The following is a 16,207-nucleotide window of genomic DNA, read 5'->3' as shown; positions in this document are numbered from 1 at the left end:
ATTGAGGAACACTAAATCTTCTGGTAGTGTCATATTCAGTAGATACAACTTGTAGTCTCAATGTTTTATGGCAGGCAATAGCAAAAGCCCCTTTATGATGAACTGCTGAAGAGAAAAATACCTGACCAACCCACTGGCTCTTCAATTTAACATATTCAGAAACATTAAAATGTGATTCCTGTAGCAAGGCAATTTGAGAATTAACTTTAGATAAGTGAGATAGTACCTTTTGTCATTTGACCGGCTGGCCAAGTCCACGAACGTTCGACAAGATACATGGGGATAAGAATACAGGTACAAGGGTAACAAGCTGCAAAAAAGGGAAAGGAGACAAAATAAAATCATTGATTATACAAAAAAAGATATAAAAACAGGGGAACAAAGAGAAAGCAAATATCATAAAAGTAGTCAAAAAGAACATAGAGGAAAAGAAGAGAGAAAGTGAGATAAGGAAATGCATAGGAAAACAGAAGAAAAATAAGTTTTCGAAAAGTTCCCTGTGACTCTTGGCGGTGGATCACTCGGCTCGCGCGTCGATGAAGAACACAGCTAGCTGTGAGAATTAGTGTGAATTGCAGGACACATTGATCATCGACACTTCGAACGCACCTTGCGGCTCCGGGTTCCTCCCGGGGCTATGCCTGTCTGAGGGTCGCTCGATTGTCAATCGCCCAGGGCTTCCCCAGGACGCGGCTAGGGCTGTCGCAGGGTGAGCTCTGCTTCCCCTTCATCCCCCCCACAAGGTCAGACCCCCCGAGCACCCGTGGCAGGGTCTCTGGCCGGGTCCTGCCGTGGAGGTATGCCGCCGGCTCGCCTGGCCCCCCGAGAAGGGGGCCTGGTGACTGGTCCGCCCCGGGCCCATCCCGAGGCGCCTGGCTGCGTGCCGCGCGTGGCTGTCCGTAGTGTCCCACTGGCTGTCCGCTCGCACACGCCTCGGGCGCCCACCTTCACGGCCGGCTTCCCAGCGAGGGCGAAACCCCTCCAGACGTGATCCAGGGAAAGAAGGCAACTAATGAAGAGGAGTATGAGACATGCCAACAGCATGGCAAGATTAACAGCAGAGAAAGAAGAAATAAAATAAAGATAAAAAAATATCAGCATAGGAAAAGATCAAAACACAGAAAAACAGCTTAAGACTTCTGAGCAATAGTCTTCATTTAAAGTGATATAATGTTCTGAATAAACATTTTCAGTTTAACATTATCATCAAAATATTTAATAGTGCCTTCATGGTTTATCTTGCATAAACAGGGATGTAGAATGCAATATGTATAATTCAGTGTCTCATTTGAGGCCTCAGCAGCACAAGTAATTCCTTATGTCTGGCTGAAAGGAGGACGTGGAGGTCGATGCAGGTAAGATAACTCATTGTTTTATTTAGTACACAGGTCCAGGATAGGTCAGAGCAGGCAGCAGAAACCAACTGCTAAAACACCTGACCATTGCACATGCCACCATTCTAACATAGAACCTGTTGTCATGGTAGCATGTGCATCACAATAATACAGCAGAAACAAACACATCCCTTCCCTCATAGTAAAGGTAAATAAGTGAAAAAATAAAAATAAATAACATAAAAGCTTACAACACAACACTGGTGAAGAGTGTTCATGATAAACATTTGGCAACTAAGGCATGGCAAGAAAGCAGACACAAAAAACAAACAATACACACATTAATATCTCACGTAATCCTTGAACCAAACAGGAGGTCTCATTTCATGGTAGTGCGCATTCCCTGCTCACTGTCAGAACTCGGCTTGGGCAACCACTCCTTATTCCACCATTTCCCATCACAAAGCTTGACAGATCTGCCTCCGAGAGCAATGATCTGCATGGGACTGGAACATTTTGAATGCCCCTTGGCAACCCGACCAGGCAATGTCACTTTAACCCAATCTCCTGCTTTGAAAAGAGCTTGTCTTCACCATTTGTTTGGCTCCTTGGTCACATACTTGCTCTGGGACTTTTCACAATTTTCTCTCACCAATTCACAATGGGTACATTCAAAGGTCCTACTAATTTGGTGGCAGCCATTCTACCTTTCAATAAAGCAAAAGGGGACTCCTTGGTAATGGCACTGGGTGTAGTGAGCAGAGAAGAGAGAGGATTCCCTTGATTCTACAATCTAAGCAGCATAAGGTATTATGTCTCAAAAAGTTTTTCTTGTGAAAAAATTATTTTTAATTTAAAACCATATTTCTCATTGTGTAGACAAAATAAAAATCACAAAACATTTCATGATACTTCAAATGAAGCTATTAAAAAAACATCATACAATACATGTCAATTCAATCTCATTTACATTCAACAATATAGCACAATTATGACCAGCATAATATGGAGACAGACAAAAAAATGTAAAGCCCAATTTCTCTTCTTTACACGTGCACATCAAAATGAACTCAACAACAGTTTGATATACATTGATAAATCGGTATATTATTATCTGTATTAGTCCTTTGATCGTGCTTATCCACAGCGTCGACGCGTTTCGATGGCTTGAACTGATATTACCATCTTTGTCAAGACCACATAATTCTGTCTCCCACCACAATTAGTGTTTTCCTAAAAACCAAATACATACAGTTACTGATCCACATAGTACATATAGTTGCTATTTACAACAATCTCATAGTTACTGTGCTATTCCCTTAATATTGGTTATCCTATTATTATTGTCAGTTACTTCACTTAAAGAGTTTGCTTACACCAGACTAATATGAGGGACAATTTTATAATAATCACTTCTTTGAGAATCAGGTGGTATAAGCCTTTGCATCGTTTCTTTGGAATAGGCCTGCTGTTTATAAATCCCAGTAATCTTTTGATGGCTGTTATTCTACTCTGCCCCCTTCTTCCTATTCCCAAATCCATTGACTTATATACATAAGGGCGATTATTCCTGTACAATGCCAATAAACCTAAAGTTATTATTCTTAGTTCTTAATCAAAAGGTTTTCACAAGATTGAACCTAAATCTAAGACCCCTCTATGTGCAGCTTGATATCAGTGTTTTCTCACCTTCAAATTTGGTGGCATTTTATACTTGCTGCTGGCTCACTAAATCGTGTGCTCGATTTGACCCGCTTTTATTTGACTTTCATTTGACTTTCTCCGTTATTTGCGTTGTTTTTTTTAAATTGCATGTTACACCTTATCTGTAACGAAGGAAAGGGAGATATACATATTGCCTAAAACATATACTTTTTGTTGTAATAGGAAACTTCGATAAGGTTAATCTATCATTCCTATAATTACCTATTCATTTGTTTAGGGGACTTGTTTTCTTGAATCTGTTTCTTCCTTCGGTGCTGGTTAGGGATTTCTGCACCATAAGGCTTAAAATTCTCTTCTTATTTTCAACGGATCTAGTGGCAAACAAATATATTGTATATATTAGTAGCTAGTAACGCGAAATGCTTTGCTAAGTCGGTATCTATTTGTGAGTCTCTGTTCTCTTACCTATATTTTGTTGTTAGTCCTCCGTCATCTGTATTTTCGGATCGGAGCAAAATCGTTATCCTTTACATCGACTTCCTATTTATCTGCTGTTTTCGCGTTTCCAATTGGTTAACCCGTATCACGTGGTGCGTATCTAAACCATGTTTTTCTATACTGCACGGGGATTGGTAGTCGCAGACACATGGTCTCATTCAATTTCTGCACTTTTTTTCTTTTTATTTTAACTTTATTGTTCTTCCCTCATATGGTGAGCCTATTATCAGGAACCTTCATACATTCCTCTCTTATTTCCTCCAAAATATGTTGTTTGACTAATATCTCGCGCAATGAAAATGCATCATATATGCATAAATGGCCTAAAGATTAAATATCAAACAGAAACCCTGCCGAAGCATTTGTATTTATTGCTTCCTAGTTTCTATTCCTATATATAGTATGCGCTTTCAACGTCGTATGGATGCGCATATTATTCTGCCATTCAATCAAAAATGCACCGCGTCTACATACGTAATCAGGACATTCTAAAGAAATCATCCAGGGGCGCCATGATTGGCTATTTATCCGTTCTTATTCCTATATGAATATGTGAGCAGGGATTTACTGAGAGTCATATGTGTGTTGATTTAGACAACTTTTACATCATTACCATAATATGCGTCAAATAAAACGCACTGAAGGACTGGGTTATTCTAAGACCCAGCGGTGCCAGGGAACAACACCTGAAACCTTCGTGGGTTACCTGTTCTGGCGTACGAAACACAGAGACACGGGACACTTCCAGCGACGTCAGAGATCAGCGTTTATTTACTGCAGGGATACAGAAGTCACAAGAAGTACACAACGTGTAGGTTCTCGGAGACTGCTTCGAATTGCAAAAGTGGATCGCTCCTTTTATACACGTTTTTCCCATAGCACAGTATGGTGAACAAAGGTTACAACTCAGTTCCCACAATAAACTTCAAAAGAGTCGCGTTCATGTTTCAGGAGGCCGGAACATAATTACAACAGTATTGCCAGTTTCCAACTGTAAAAACATATCTTCTCTGCAATAAAACACATTCCATCCTGACCGTAAACACATTAGGAGAAGGGACAAAAACAGATGCAAAGAAAGGACAAGGATGCACAACAGATTAGAGAAGAGTGTTAGGAGTAATAAAGGAAACTTGATAACAGGATCAGAGACCTCGTGTCTAATGTATGCATGACTGAAACAATAGACCGGCACGGCAAGATGAGCCTTGAGCGGGGCCATCTGCCTTCGCCGTGTCATTTCCCTCGTCGTAAAAGTCACACTCAAAGGAACACATGTCCCTCGTGTAAGTTTGGGAGTCCCAGGGTCACGAAGCGGACAAAGTCCGTTCGCTGGCTACTTGAGGGCAAGAAACAAAATGGATGCCGTATCTAAAATGGAACCCGAGGGTTCAGATGAACAAACCCAAAAATAAGACGAACCATACGTGGTTGCATAGCGAAACTGCGTACACCCACTATACTCGTCATTTGCGGTTCGTAGATACCCAACTCATCCATATTCGTCACCACTCAAAAGTGTCGTTCCGTCCCACACGGAACCTCAGACGCTCCTTTTGCCCTCATGTAGGCAAGCACTAGTCAAGATCGGAATCTATGTCAATATTCATCAGATCGTTCAGTTGCTGCTGGAACATCATTCTATTCATCAACGTCTCCTTGGTAACAGATGGCCGTCTTATACACGTTGTAGCACATAGGCCACATAAGGCAGGACCACACTGTACACAAAGACAACACGTGAAAAGAAACGTTACAACAACCCCTACGATCATCAGAATCTTCCAACCCCAAGTTGACATCAGGCCCCAAAACCATCCTAGAAGCGTCCAATTACCTTCGTCCACGTGTATGGACTCGGAAATCTTGTGCAACTTCGAGATGGCTTGGTAGACAGTTGGAGCATTGTCAGGAATAAAAATGCAACAACTCGAATGGATAACTTTACACACACCTCCTCTATCTGCAAGAACGACATCTAGAACCATACGGTTCTGCAACGTCATGAGTCTATCCGCCTGAAGTTCAGCTGTTAAATTACCAAGGGCACTTGCAGTAATATTAGCAGTCGACTCAACTACACGGGTCAACTGTCTTAGGTTCCTACTATTAACCATAGGTCCCCAAAACGGCAAGAAACCCTTAAAGAAGTCTCCTGCTTCTTGACCGGCAGTGTCCTCTTTGCTAATAACGCCTCTCACGACTCTAGTTTTGTGATAATCTGAGGCAACCGTGTAGGTGGTAAAAGATTCGCAATATAACAGGTACCCGAAAAATCACGGGGTAACCATGTATATGCGCGTTCATAACATACAAAATAAGTGCCCTTAGCGGTCAGAAAAACAGGGGAAGAGAGCATCGGTAGAACATACGTGTCAGTGCAAGCACTGTTCCCAAGTTGTGCTCTCGGATTTCGACCCAAACCTTTCAAGCAGAAATTACCAAGGTGTGGTACAATCCATATTGGGGACGAGCTCTTAAGCTGTCTATCACCCACTGACGTACTATACTCAGCCTCGCTCAGATCCTTATAAGCCTGCACCTCTTCATTTGGGATAAGCGATGCATCAAAAACATCTCTATCTAAATCCGCTATCGCTATCGCCAAAGGCTTATGATACGGCCCAGGACCAAAATTGACAGAACGTGGCTCTCGACTGGGGTAGGAATCTAGTGCACTACGGAACATAGTTTGGAATGCTCGAGCTGAACCCTAGGAGCTGTAAGGAAGAACCAAATATGGAATACCCCTATCCATGGTATGTGGCATTAACCCACACACCCAACAATTGGTAATATTCATTACCAACTGATGCTGATGTAGCAGCTGAACGAAGGAGTTATTCATAAATTCCGCACGCCTAACCTGTTCATGTTGAGGCAGAGGATGAAAAGAATGTGGGGAAACAGTGGTGAGGGAGCTTAGTTTAGGAGAAAAGGTAGGTGAAGCAGAAGGTAATAACAACTGTACTCCAAAATACACTCCACCCACCAATAACATAGATACGCTCAGGAACAGTAGGAACACCTGAAACAGAAAACATTTTGTTCGTACAACTCTCCTTAACTCTGATCTCTGCGCCGACATCCTTTCTACTTCCAACAGCTTAGAGAATGCCATCCTCTACAAACCGTCCGTGACGTACTTGACGCACTTCGTTCTGAGTAGCGATTATCAATCCCCAGGAGTTCCCAGGAATCGACAAAAGTAACCAACCTAGCGTCAGAAACCTGCTAAACAGAAAGGAGTACCCGCACGGCCCTACGGTAACCCGGATGGTAGGGTTTCCTATTACAAATCTCTTAGCAGTGGGACAGAAAAAGAAAGGATATAATTGTCCATAATGTTCATAGCAACAAACAGCAAATATACAACTAATTTTTATTAGTCCTTGAACGAAGAAAGTATCAACTTCTTCCAGGTCGAGTTTGCTCTACAAACAATTGTTCAGCTGGCGCAACAGTGTTCGATGAAGTGGACAACGAGTCAGACCTTGGGTTCTCTGCTACCGATGACTGCACATGTGGGTTTGGCAGTGACAAATCATCCCCCACAGGTTGAGCGTCGCTAAACGGCACAAAGTGCAAAGGAGTCTCAGTTTCTGTTGCCGAAATCCCAGTTCTCACCCAACCGTCTGTTGGTAAGGGGATCAGTACCTTTTTCGTGTGGCTGGCGTGTACTCAATTCTTCCGGCCCTCCAGTTGAACAGCAGTCCTCGTTGTCAATAAGACTTGAAAGGGTCCTACAAATCTTGGCTCCAAGTTACGTTTCCGACCGAAATTTCGGGTAACGACCCAGTCGCCTGGCCGGAGCTGGTGTCCAGGACCCTCTGTCTGCGCCGGTAGAGCTTCAAAGACCTGTTGATGGATCAACCGTAGTTTAGTGGTCAAATCATGCAGGTAATCAATTAACATTGGATACTCAAGACTATCAAAAGCCCTTGGCCTCGGGACTCCCCAAATATTCGCAGGGCGGCCGAACACAGTCTCATATGGGCTAAGCCCTACTCGAGAGTGTACGGTCGCTCTGGTTGATAGGAGAGCCAGAGGCAAGGCATCAGGCCATGATAGACCAGTCGTAGCTTGAATCTTGGTGAGTTTTAGTTTTAGGGTCCCATTGTACCCTTCAACCAAACCCGCTGCCTGAGGATGATTAGCACTATGGAATTTTTGACGAATTCCCAGGCCCTTACACACACTCTGCATTACACTTCCCACAAACTCGCTTCCATTATCCGACCACACGATCCGTGGCATTCCGTACCGAGGAAAGTATTCCTTCAGCAGGATTTTCGCTGTGGACAGGGCAGTATTATCCTTAAGAGGATAGGCCTCAATCCATCTAGAGAACGCACAAACCACAACCAAAACATACTTCAGGTTATTGCATCTCTCCATATGGATAAAGTCGAGCTGGATAACCTCAAAGGGACAAACAGGAGGAGCAAAATGACCAGGTGGAGTGGGGGTGCCCTTGCCAGGATTGTGCATCAAACACACCATACAATTCTTAACCACTCTCTCTGCACATTTAGCAATACCCTCATTCCTCCATACAGGGGACAAGAACCTACATATTCCTTTTGCACTAATATGTGACAACCCATGAGCCATCGTCACAACAGCTAATACGTACGCATCTGGTAACATCCACCACTGACATTCCGTCAGGTCAACCCAACATCCATGCATGTCCAACTTTCCTGTACCTTCTTTCCACTTGGCCTTTTCAGCTTTAGTAGCTTCGTTCTGAATTGCTCTCACACTCTCGACAGTATTTTCACACATACCAGTCTCCGTCGGCCACCTCACTGAACTCGTGACATACATTCGGGTCGCAAGATCCTTAGCCGTTTCCTTAGCAAGCTCATCCGCAAACGCATTACCACGACCAACATCATCCGTCACTTTCCGATGTGCACTACATTTAACGATCGCCACTTGTTTAGGCAATGTAAGTGCATCCAAAAGGTCATTCACGAGCTGGCCATGCTGAATCTTCGTACCATGCGATGTCATAAATCCTCTTTCTCTCCACAGTCTTCCAAAGTTATGCGCAACACCGAATGCGTACTGACTGTCGGTAAACACATTCACTCGCTTCCCTTTAGACAAAACACACACTCTTGTCAATGCAATCAACTCTGCCGCTTGTGCTGAATTCTGATTCAATCTCGCAGTTTCCACAACCGTGCTCAACGTCACTACAGCATATGCAGTCGTCACATCGCCATTCGGTAACTTAAAGCATGAGCCATCCACATACAAAGTACCATCGGGATCTGTCAAGGGAGTGTTTTTCAGGTCCACACGACCTTTTGTTTCTTCCTCAGTTCGTAAATAACAATCATGTGGCGGCACATCATCTGATTCCATATTAATCGGCAACAATGTCGCCGGATTCAGTACATTACAACGTTTGATCTGTATGTGACTTGCCAAAAGGGTCAGCTCGTACCCAGACAACCTTGCACTCGTCAGATGTTGAGTCTTTGTCCGGTTCAAAAGAGTATCGACTGCATGCGGAACCATCACCATGAGCATATTATCCATAACAAGACCTGCGGACTGCCGAATAGACGCCGCTGCTGCCGCTGTCGCCCTCAAGCAACTTGGCAACGCTCTAGCTACTGGGTCTAAGGTCGAGGAAAAATATGCACATGGGCGCTGCTTGCCACCAAATTGTTGCGTTAAAACACTCAACGCACAACCTTCCCTCTCGTGAACGTATAATGTGAATGGCTTGCTGTAATCAGGAGTACCTAACACGGGAGCCGAACACAATGCATCACGTAGTTCAGAAAAACTTTTCTGACATTCCTCCGTCCATGGCAAAGGAGTCGAAACGTCCTTGCACGTGAGAGCTATCAATGGCTTCGCTAACAGTGAAAAATTTGGGATCCACTGTCTGCAGTATGACGTGATACCTAAAAAGGCACGCACATCTCTCTGAGTCGTCGGCACAGTCATTCGAGCAATTGCTGCAATTCTTTCAGGGGTCAACCTTCTTCCCGCCTTTGACAATAAGTGACCTAAGTAGGTAACTTCTTGACAACAATATTGCAATTTAGAAGGTGACACTTTGTGGTGTAAGTCACAGAGATGCTGTAACAGTGACACAGTAGCAGTCTTGCAAACTTGTTCAGTGTCTGCAGCTACCAACAGATCGTCGACGTACTGAATCAAAGCCGCACCAGTCGGCAGCACAAATGCATCTAGTTGACTCTTAAGAGCTTGGCTGTAGATCGATGGGCTCTCACAGTAGCCTTGGGGTGCGCGTTTGAACCAGAAACTGCGACCGCCTAATGAAAATCCGAACAAATCACGACTTTCCTCAGCAATCGGAATACTGAAGAACGCATTCTTCAGATCGATTACCGAGAACCATGATGCAGAGGCTGGAATCAGAGTCAGTAAAGCTGTAATGTCTGGAACCACAGGAAACTGCGGGACAACAATTTTATTTACTTCCCGTAAGTCAATAACTAGACGGTACACGGGAGGCTTGGAAGGATCAGTTCGTTTCAGAATAGGCAACACTGGACTATTACACACGTTACCTCGTGTCTCCTCGATAACATCTTTATCGATCAGATCATAAATGATCGCTAATAGTGCCCGTTCACCATCAAGGGAAATACGATACTGGGGTATGCGTGGTAAACGCGCATCAACTTTTAATTGAACAACATAAGGTGGTATATCCAGCAGGCCCACATCATTAGGACCTGTCGCCCACAAAGAAACCGGAAGAGAACTCAATTCCGGTGGGAGCTTATCGATCGATAGATACATAGGGGAAATCACATTCTCACCCAATGTAAGCTCCACGCCCGTATGAGAGCAGTACAAAATCGCATGTAACCTCTTCAACAAATCCAAGCCCAAAAGATTCTCACCACAACCAGTAGTTAAAATCAAAGGAGCTTCTAACTCATGAGACCCAATCGTAAGGGGCAAGGGGCTAGAAACTGGATTGCGAACGGGGGCGCCAGAGAATCCAACGGAAACATTCGTTAAGCCAGACAAAGGCGCGCCAGGGAGTTTCAAATGCATAATGGAACTTTTTGCTGCACCAGTGTCCAACAGAAAAGGCTCAACGACGCCCAATGTGGCTACTGCAACATAAGGCCCTCTCTGATCAACCGGAACTGATACTTCTCCCTTCCTTTGTCTATGGCTGTCCAAGTAGATACCGTCCGTATCAACATCACGCTCTACGTAACAGTCATCCACATGATACTGTGCAGATCTACCGGACGATGGTTCGCGTCGATCGAAACAATTCTGCGAGTCTGAGGAAGTGGCAAAACGCTCTGCCTGATTCTGAGTAACTCCACGACCTCTACCACGAGAAGCTTGTTGAGGACCACCATGGCCTCCTTGAGCTGACACACCATTGTTCCTATCACGGAGAACCGGACAATTAAACTTTAAATGGCCCTCCCCTCGACAATATGCACATTGATTATATCCCAGCACAAAACGAGGTGCGGGAGAGTCGTTTCGTGTCTGCGGTCTGGAAAACTGTAATTGCGATTGATTTGGCTGTTGCGAATCACTGAAATTCGAGCGTGGAGGATACGCTTGCTGCAATAGGACCTTAGTTTTAAGATCCTTCGTTTTCTTATCTGCACGCTCACTTTCCTCCTTTTCCCTATTTTCGTAATATTGGGCCGTAGCCAATATCTGAGCAGTGGTAGAAACAGCCCACGAACTCTCAGAATTTTTCAACTTATTGCTAAGTTCGGGCAACAAGTTCGATACAAACTTATCAACAAACAGCCGCTGACCACCCTCTGAACCCATGTCCTGGCCACTATGATCAACAAATGCTTCCTCGAAGAAATCGGAAACGCTTTCATCCCTCTTTTGCTTGCACGCGGACAACTTGTCCCAATTCACGCGCATCGCTGGCATAAGCGTTTTCATAAGGGTAATTATCCTCTGGGGCAAATCCACAATAAGCTGTTCAGGCTTAGCCCCACCAACTTGCTGAGCGTCTGCCGCCGTAAGGGCAGCCCAGTCACCGCCTAACTCGGCCGCGTGATTCTCGTGACGAATTTTCGCCCAAATCGGCTGAGGCACTACATTGCCAAACAACATGTCAATATCAGCAAGGTTCATAACAGTAGCATCCACCAATTGGGACAGCTCCTTATAATAACCTGCAGGATTTTTACGGGGATCAGGCAAAGTTTGCTTCACCTGTAAGACCTCCGATCGTTTCCAAGGGAGGTGTATCCACACTCTCTGAAAATGGCCTGGGACAGCAGGGTTAGCATTAGGATTACCTGGCATCCATACTGGGGGAACTTCCCGCATCGGATATTGACCAGGTTTTGCCATCCACTCTGCAGTCTCTTCCTTAAACAATGCTCGAGGTTGCACTGTACATCGAAATGATAACAAGCGTTCTAGAGCTTCTCGAACCTTGTCACCCACGATCACACCAGTTGTGAACTGATGCTGGAGCTCAGAAACCTCAGACGGTACATTATCTACCACATCATGATCCCACTCCTCCTTCAACGACTTACACAATTCCTCAAACACGAATCGTTGAGTGGGCGCATTAAACTGAGAAAATGTTTCAAACACTACACGTGAAGTGTATTTAACCCCTTCCATGCTGCGCAGATTCCGCCGCTGTGCTGACGGAATCTTGCGCGGGCGGGGTCATGACGGAACGGTTCCGTCATGAGCACAGCTCAACCGTGGCTCATGACGGAACCGTTCCGTCATGAGCACCGAAGGGGTTAACAGGATTACGAATCCATTTACGTGCCATTTTTACCAGCGATTCACGTTCCCTACCATCAGGAAGCTGGCTGCGCCTCTGAGCAACATCTGAAAGAGTCGAGCCGAGTATTGGCCCAAAAAGCGGAGAATAAAGAGTAGCAACAGCAGTCAGGAGACGACTACGAACAGAAGGAGAAGAGGAAGAAGATGCAGGCGCAGCAACAGTAGGGGTGGAGGCAGTAGAAGTAGACGCGGCACCAGGAGTAGCGGGAACGACAGACTGAGGAGGGACTTGGAAAGGCGCAGTAGGAAGAGAAGCCGGTAAAAGAGGATGAACGATCTGCGGCACAAGGGGATTCGGGAGAGCGGGAGGAACGGCGGGCTGACCAGCAGCCGCCAAAACAGCAGGTTGAGGAAGAGGTAGAACCACAGGACCCACAGCATCGGGAGCATAGGGAGGTGGTGATTTCAACAGATAAGACAATAGCGAATCCTCTATCGCTTCTTCTCCCGTCTTATCGACATTAGACGGTAGCACCGGATAACATTTATCCACCGCCATATGATGAAGTCGAGCACTAACTTCCTGCTCTTTCTCATCTTTGCCTCGCTGATACTGTTCAGCATTTCGCATCACCGTAATAACGCCTTCTCTTTTATTTTTCTTACTCTGTTTGATTTCTTTCTGCTTGGCCTCTTTCCGCCATAACCGGAAGGAATCAAACATGGCCGGCCTAGCCTTCTTTTTAAACAGTTTAGCTTCCAAATTATCTAAAACGGCAGTTTCGAAACTACCATGAGATGGCCAACTAAGAACACCATCATTTTTAGTGTAGCGGACCCAATATTCATTATACACGATAGGACCCACACCATGGCGACTATAAAGCTCGTAAATCGGAGTTCCAACCGGAGGTATCGGACATGAATCCTCCAGCCGGGAATCCATTCTGCAACATTTGAGAAACCCAAACAAAGTACTACGGCCAGGCATCGTGCACACTAACCGAGTTTACAAACTTCAAGGGCTATCGAATTTATGATATCCTCGCAAAAAATGCAAGACCCTCGGTTTTTGGCAATTGCAATCGTCAAATAAAACCCAACAACTAAGAACCACAAATGCTATGGTACCATGCAAACAACAAAGGAACACTGGGAGCGACCCACAAAATACTTAACTGAGAGAACAATGGCGTCACCAGGAAGGCCCATCTATCGTCTCGCCGTACAAAGGACTACGCCAGGCGCCAAAACAGGTCGACAGTCAGGGCATCAGTCCGTCGCAGCCGTCAGGAGGCGGGGATCTTCGCGGGAAAAGACGTCGGGCCACTTATTTCGACAACTGGATCGATGAAGCGGGGTGCACCTTCCCTCGGAGATTTCACACGAAGTTCCTCACGATCGTCGGGCTTTGGACCGGTACCGTTGATGTCGCCCCACGTTGGGCGCCAACTGAAGGACTGGGTTATTCTAAGACCCAGTGGTGCCAGGGAACAACACCTGAAACCTTCGTGGGTTACCTGTTCTGGCGTACGAAACACAGAGACACGGGACACTTCCAGCGACGTCAGAGATCAGCGTTTATTTACTGCAGGGATACAGAAGTCACAAGAAGTACACAACGTGTAGGTTCTCGGAGACTGCTTCGAATTGCAAAAGTGGATCGCTCCTTTTATACACGTTTTTCCCATAGCACAGTATGGTGAACAAAGGTTACAACTCAGTTCCCACAATAAACTTCAAAAGAGTTGCGTTCATGTTTCAGGAGGCCGGAACATAATTACAACAGTATTGCCAGTTCCCAACTGTAAAAACATATCTTCTCTGCAATAAAACACATTCCATCCTGACCGTAAACACATTAGGAGAAGGGACAAAAACAGATGCAAAGAAAGGACAAGGATGCACAACAGATTAGAGAAGAGTGTTAGGAGTAATAAAGGAAACTTGATAACGGGATCAGAGACCTCGTGTCTAATGTATGCATGACTGAAACAATAGACCGGCACGGCAAGATGAGCCTTGAGCGGGGCCATCTGCCTTCGCCGTGTCATTTCCCTCGTCGTAAAAGTCACACTCAAAGAAACACATGTCCCTCGTGTAAGTTTGGGAGTCCCAGGGTCACGAAGCGGACAAAGTCCGTTCGCTGGCTACTTGAGGGCAAGAAACAAAATGGATGCCGTATCTAAAATGGAACCCGAGGGTTCAGATGAACAAACCCAAAAATAAGACGAACCATACGTGGTTGCATAGCGAAACTGCGTACACCCACTATACTCGTCATTTGCGGTTCGTAGATACCCAACTCATCCATATTCGTCACCACTCAAAAGTGTCGTTCCGTCCCACATGGAACCTCAGCACCATAAGTGATATCCCAGACTTATTATTCTCATATTGTTCTATTATATATCCACATTACCTTATACTTTTTTCTGTTATTCTCGTATTGTTCTATTATTGATCTACACTGCCCTATACGTTTTACTGTTGAATGCTTCCTATGGATATTATAGGCTTGTTCTTCTATTTTTACTATTAATCACCAATTCCTGTTCTTTTTCCTGTTACATACTTTGTTTTCACCAGGGACACTGATCCATTATATGTTATAGGTAGGACTATTGCTTCACTCAGTCTAAGAGTATTAGCTTCATCCAATCTTCTCTGGAATTGAGCCCTCTTTCTACATTATTGAGGTAACAAATATACCATTGTTCTCTTTTCTTTCTGATTAGGTCAGGATTTCCTCCTCTTCTGTTGATCACAATTTTTTCCAACACGAACCACTTGAGATCATTACAGTCATGGCCTGTATTGATAAAATGGTCCACTAGGGGGGCATTTTCCTTTTTTGTTCTTATCGCAGACTTATGCTCTAAAAGGCGTATGCGGAGTTCTCTGTTCGTTTCCCCTACATAGCCCAGCCCACATGGGCAAATTAGGAGATAAACAATGTTTTTACTGCGACAGTTGTTTAGTGTGGTTGCAATCAGATTTTTGCCAGCAAAAGTTATACTTTTACCTTCTAAACATAGTGTTCAAATTGAGCGGGTCCTGCATTTGTGGTTGCCCTTTGCTTTTTCACCTTTTAATGTACTTTGTTTTTCCCCTACTGTCGTATATGTTCTCACAAGTGCATTTCTGATGGTTTTGTTACGTCTAAATGAGAAGAGTGGTTTATTCAACTGGACATCAGTGCCATAATTTAAAATTTTCCAATTTCTGTTTACTATATTTTTAATTTGGTTGCTTATGCCTGAAAACTGTGTTACAAATACCACTCTTTCTGTGGGTATGTTTCTTTTTTTCTCCCTCTTCAAGTCCAATAAACAGTCCCTATCATAGAACCTAGCTCTTTTTAAAGAATTCTTAATTAATTTATTGGGATAACCTCTTGCCTTTAGTTTGATTTTCATAATCTCCGCATGGTGATAAAAATCTGCAATACTTGTGCAATTTCTCCGCAATCTTAGAAACTCTCCAAAAGGTATATCATCCTTTTGTGAATGTGGATGATTGCTTGTATATTGTAGGAGGGTGTTCTTATCTGTGGATTTGGTATAAAGTTCCACCTGTAATTCATTATTTACATCTTTGATTTTGATATCCAAGAAATCTACACTAACATCACTATAGTGAGCTGTGAATTTCAAATTGGGATCCCCCAAATTGATCCACTCCAAAAATTCTGTTAAAACCGAGCTGGCACCATTCCATATAAAGATGACATCATCTATGAAACGGTGCCAGCACGCAACATTTAAAAAAAACGGGGCCACCTCATTAAAGATGTTGCGGCGTTCAAACTCACCCACATAAAGGCAGGCCAGGCTGGGAGCACACGTGGCTCCCATACTAGTCCCCTTAGTTTGCAAGTATAACTCATCCTTAAATAAGAACATGTTGTTCTTCAATACCATTCTGAAACAGGCCATTATAAAGCCTTTGTCTCCTCCATTTAG

At 44.3% G+C, this 16,207-nt stretch overlaps 1 non-coding gene across 1 annotated transcript; it reads left to right on the top strand.

Moving 5' to 3' along the window:
* Positions 1–501: 501 nt before the first annotated feature.
* LOC146801675 (5.8S ribosomal RNA) lies at positions 502–655 on the top strand. The gene has a single exon (XR_014968261.1). It is a non-coding gene; the product is annotated as a 5.8S ribosomal RNA (ribosomal RNA).
* Positions 656–16,207: the final 15,552 nt, after the last annotated feature.

This window comes from Triturus cristatus, chromosome 8 (assembly GCF_964204655.1).
Source record: "Triturus cristatus chromosome 8, aTriCri1.1, whole genome shotgun sequence".
Classification (NCBI taxonomy): domain Eukaryota; kingdom Metazoa; phylum Chordata; class Amphibia; order Caudata; family Salamandridae; genus Triturus; species Triturus cristatus.
The sequence above is the reverse complement of the archived record's forward strand: the minus strand, read 5'-3'. Positions and strand labels throughout refer to the sequence as shown.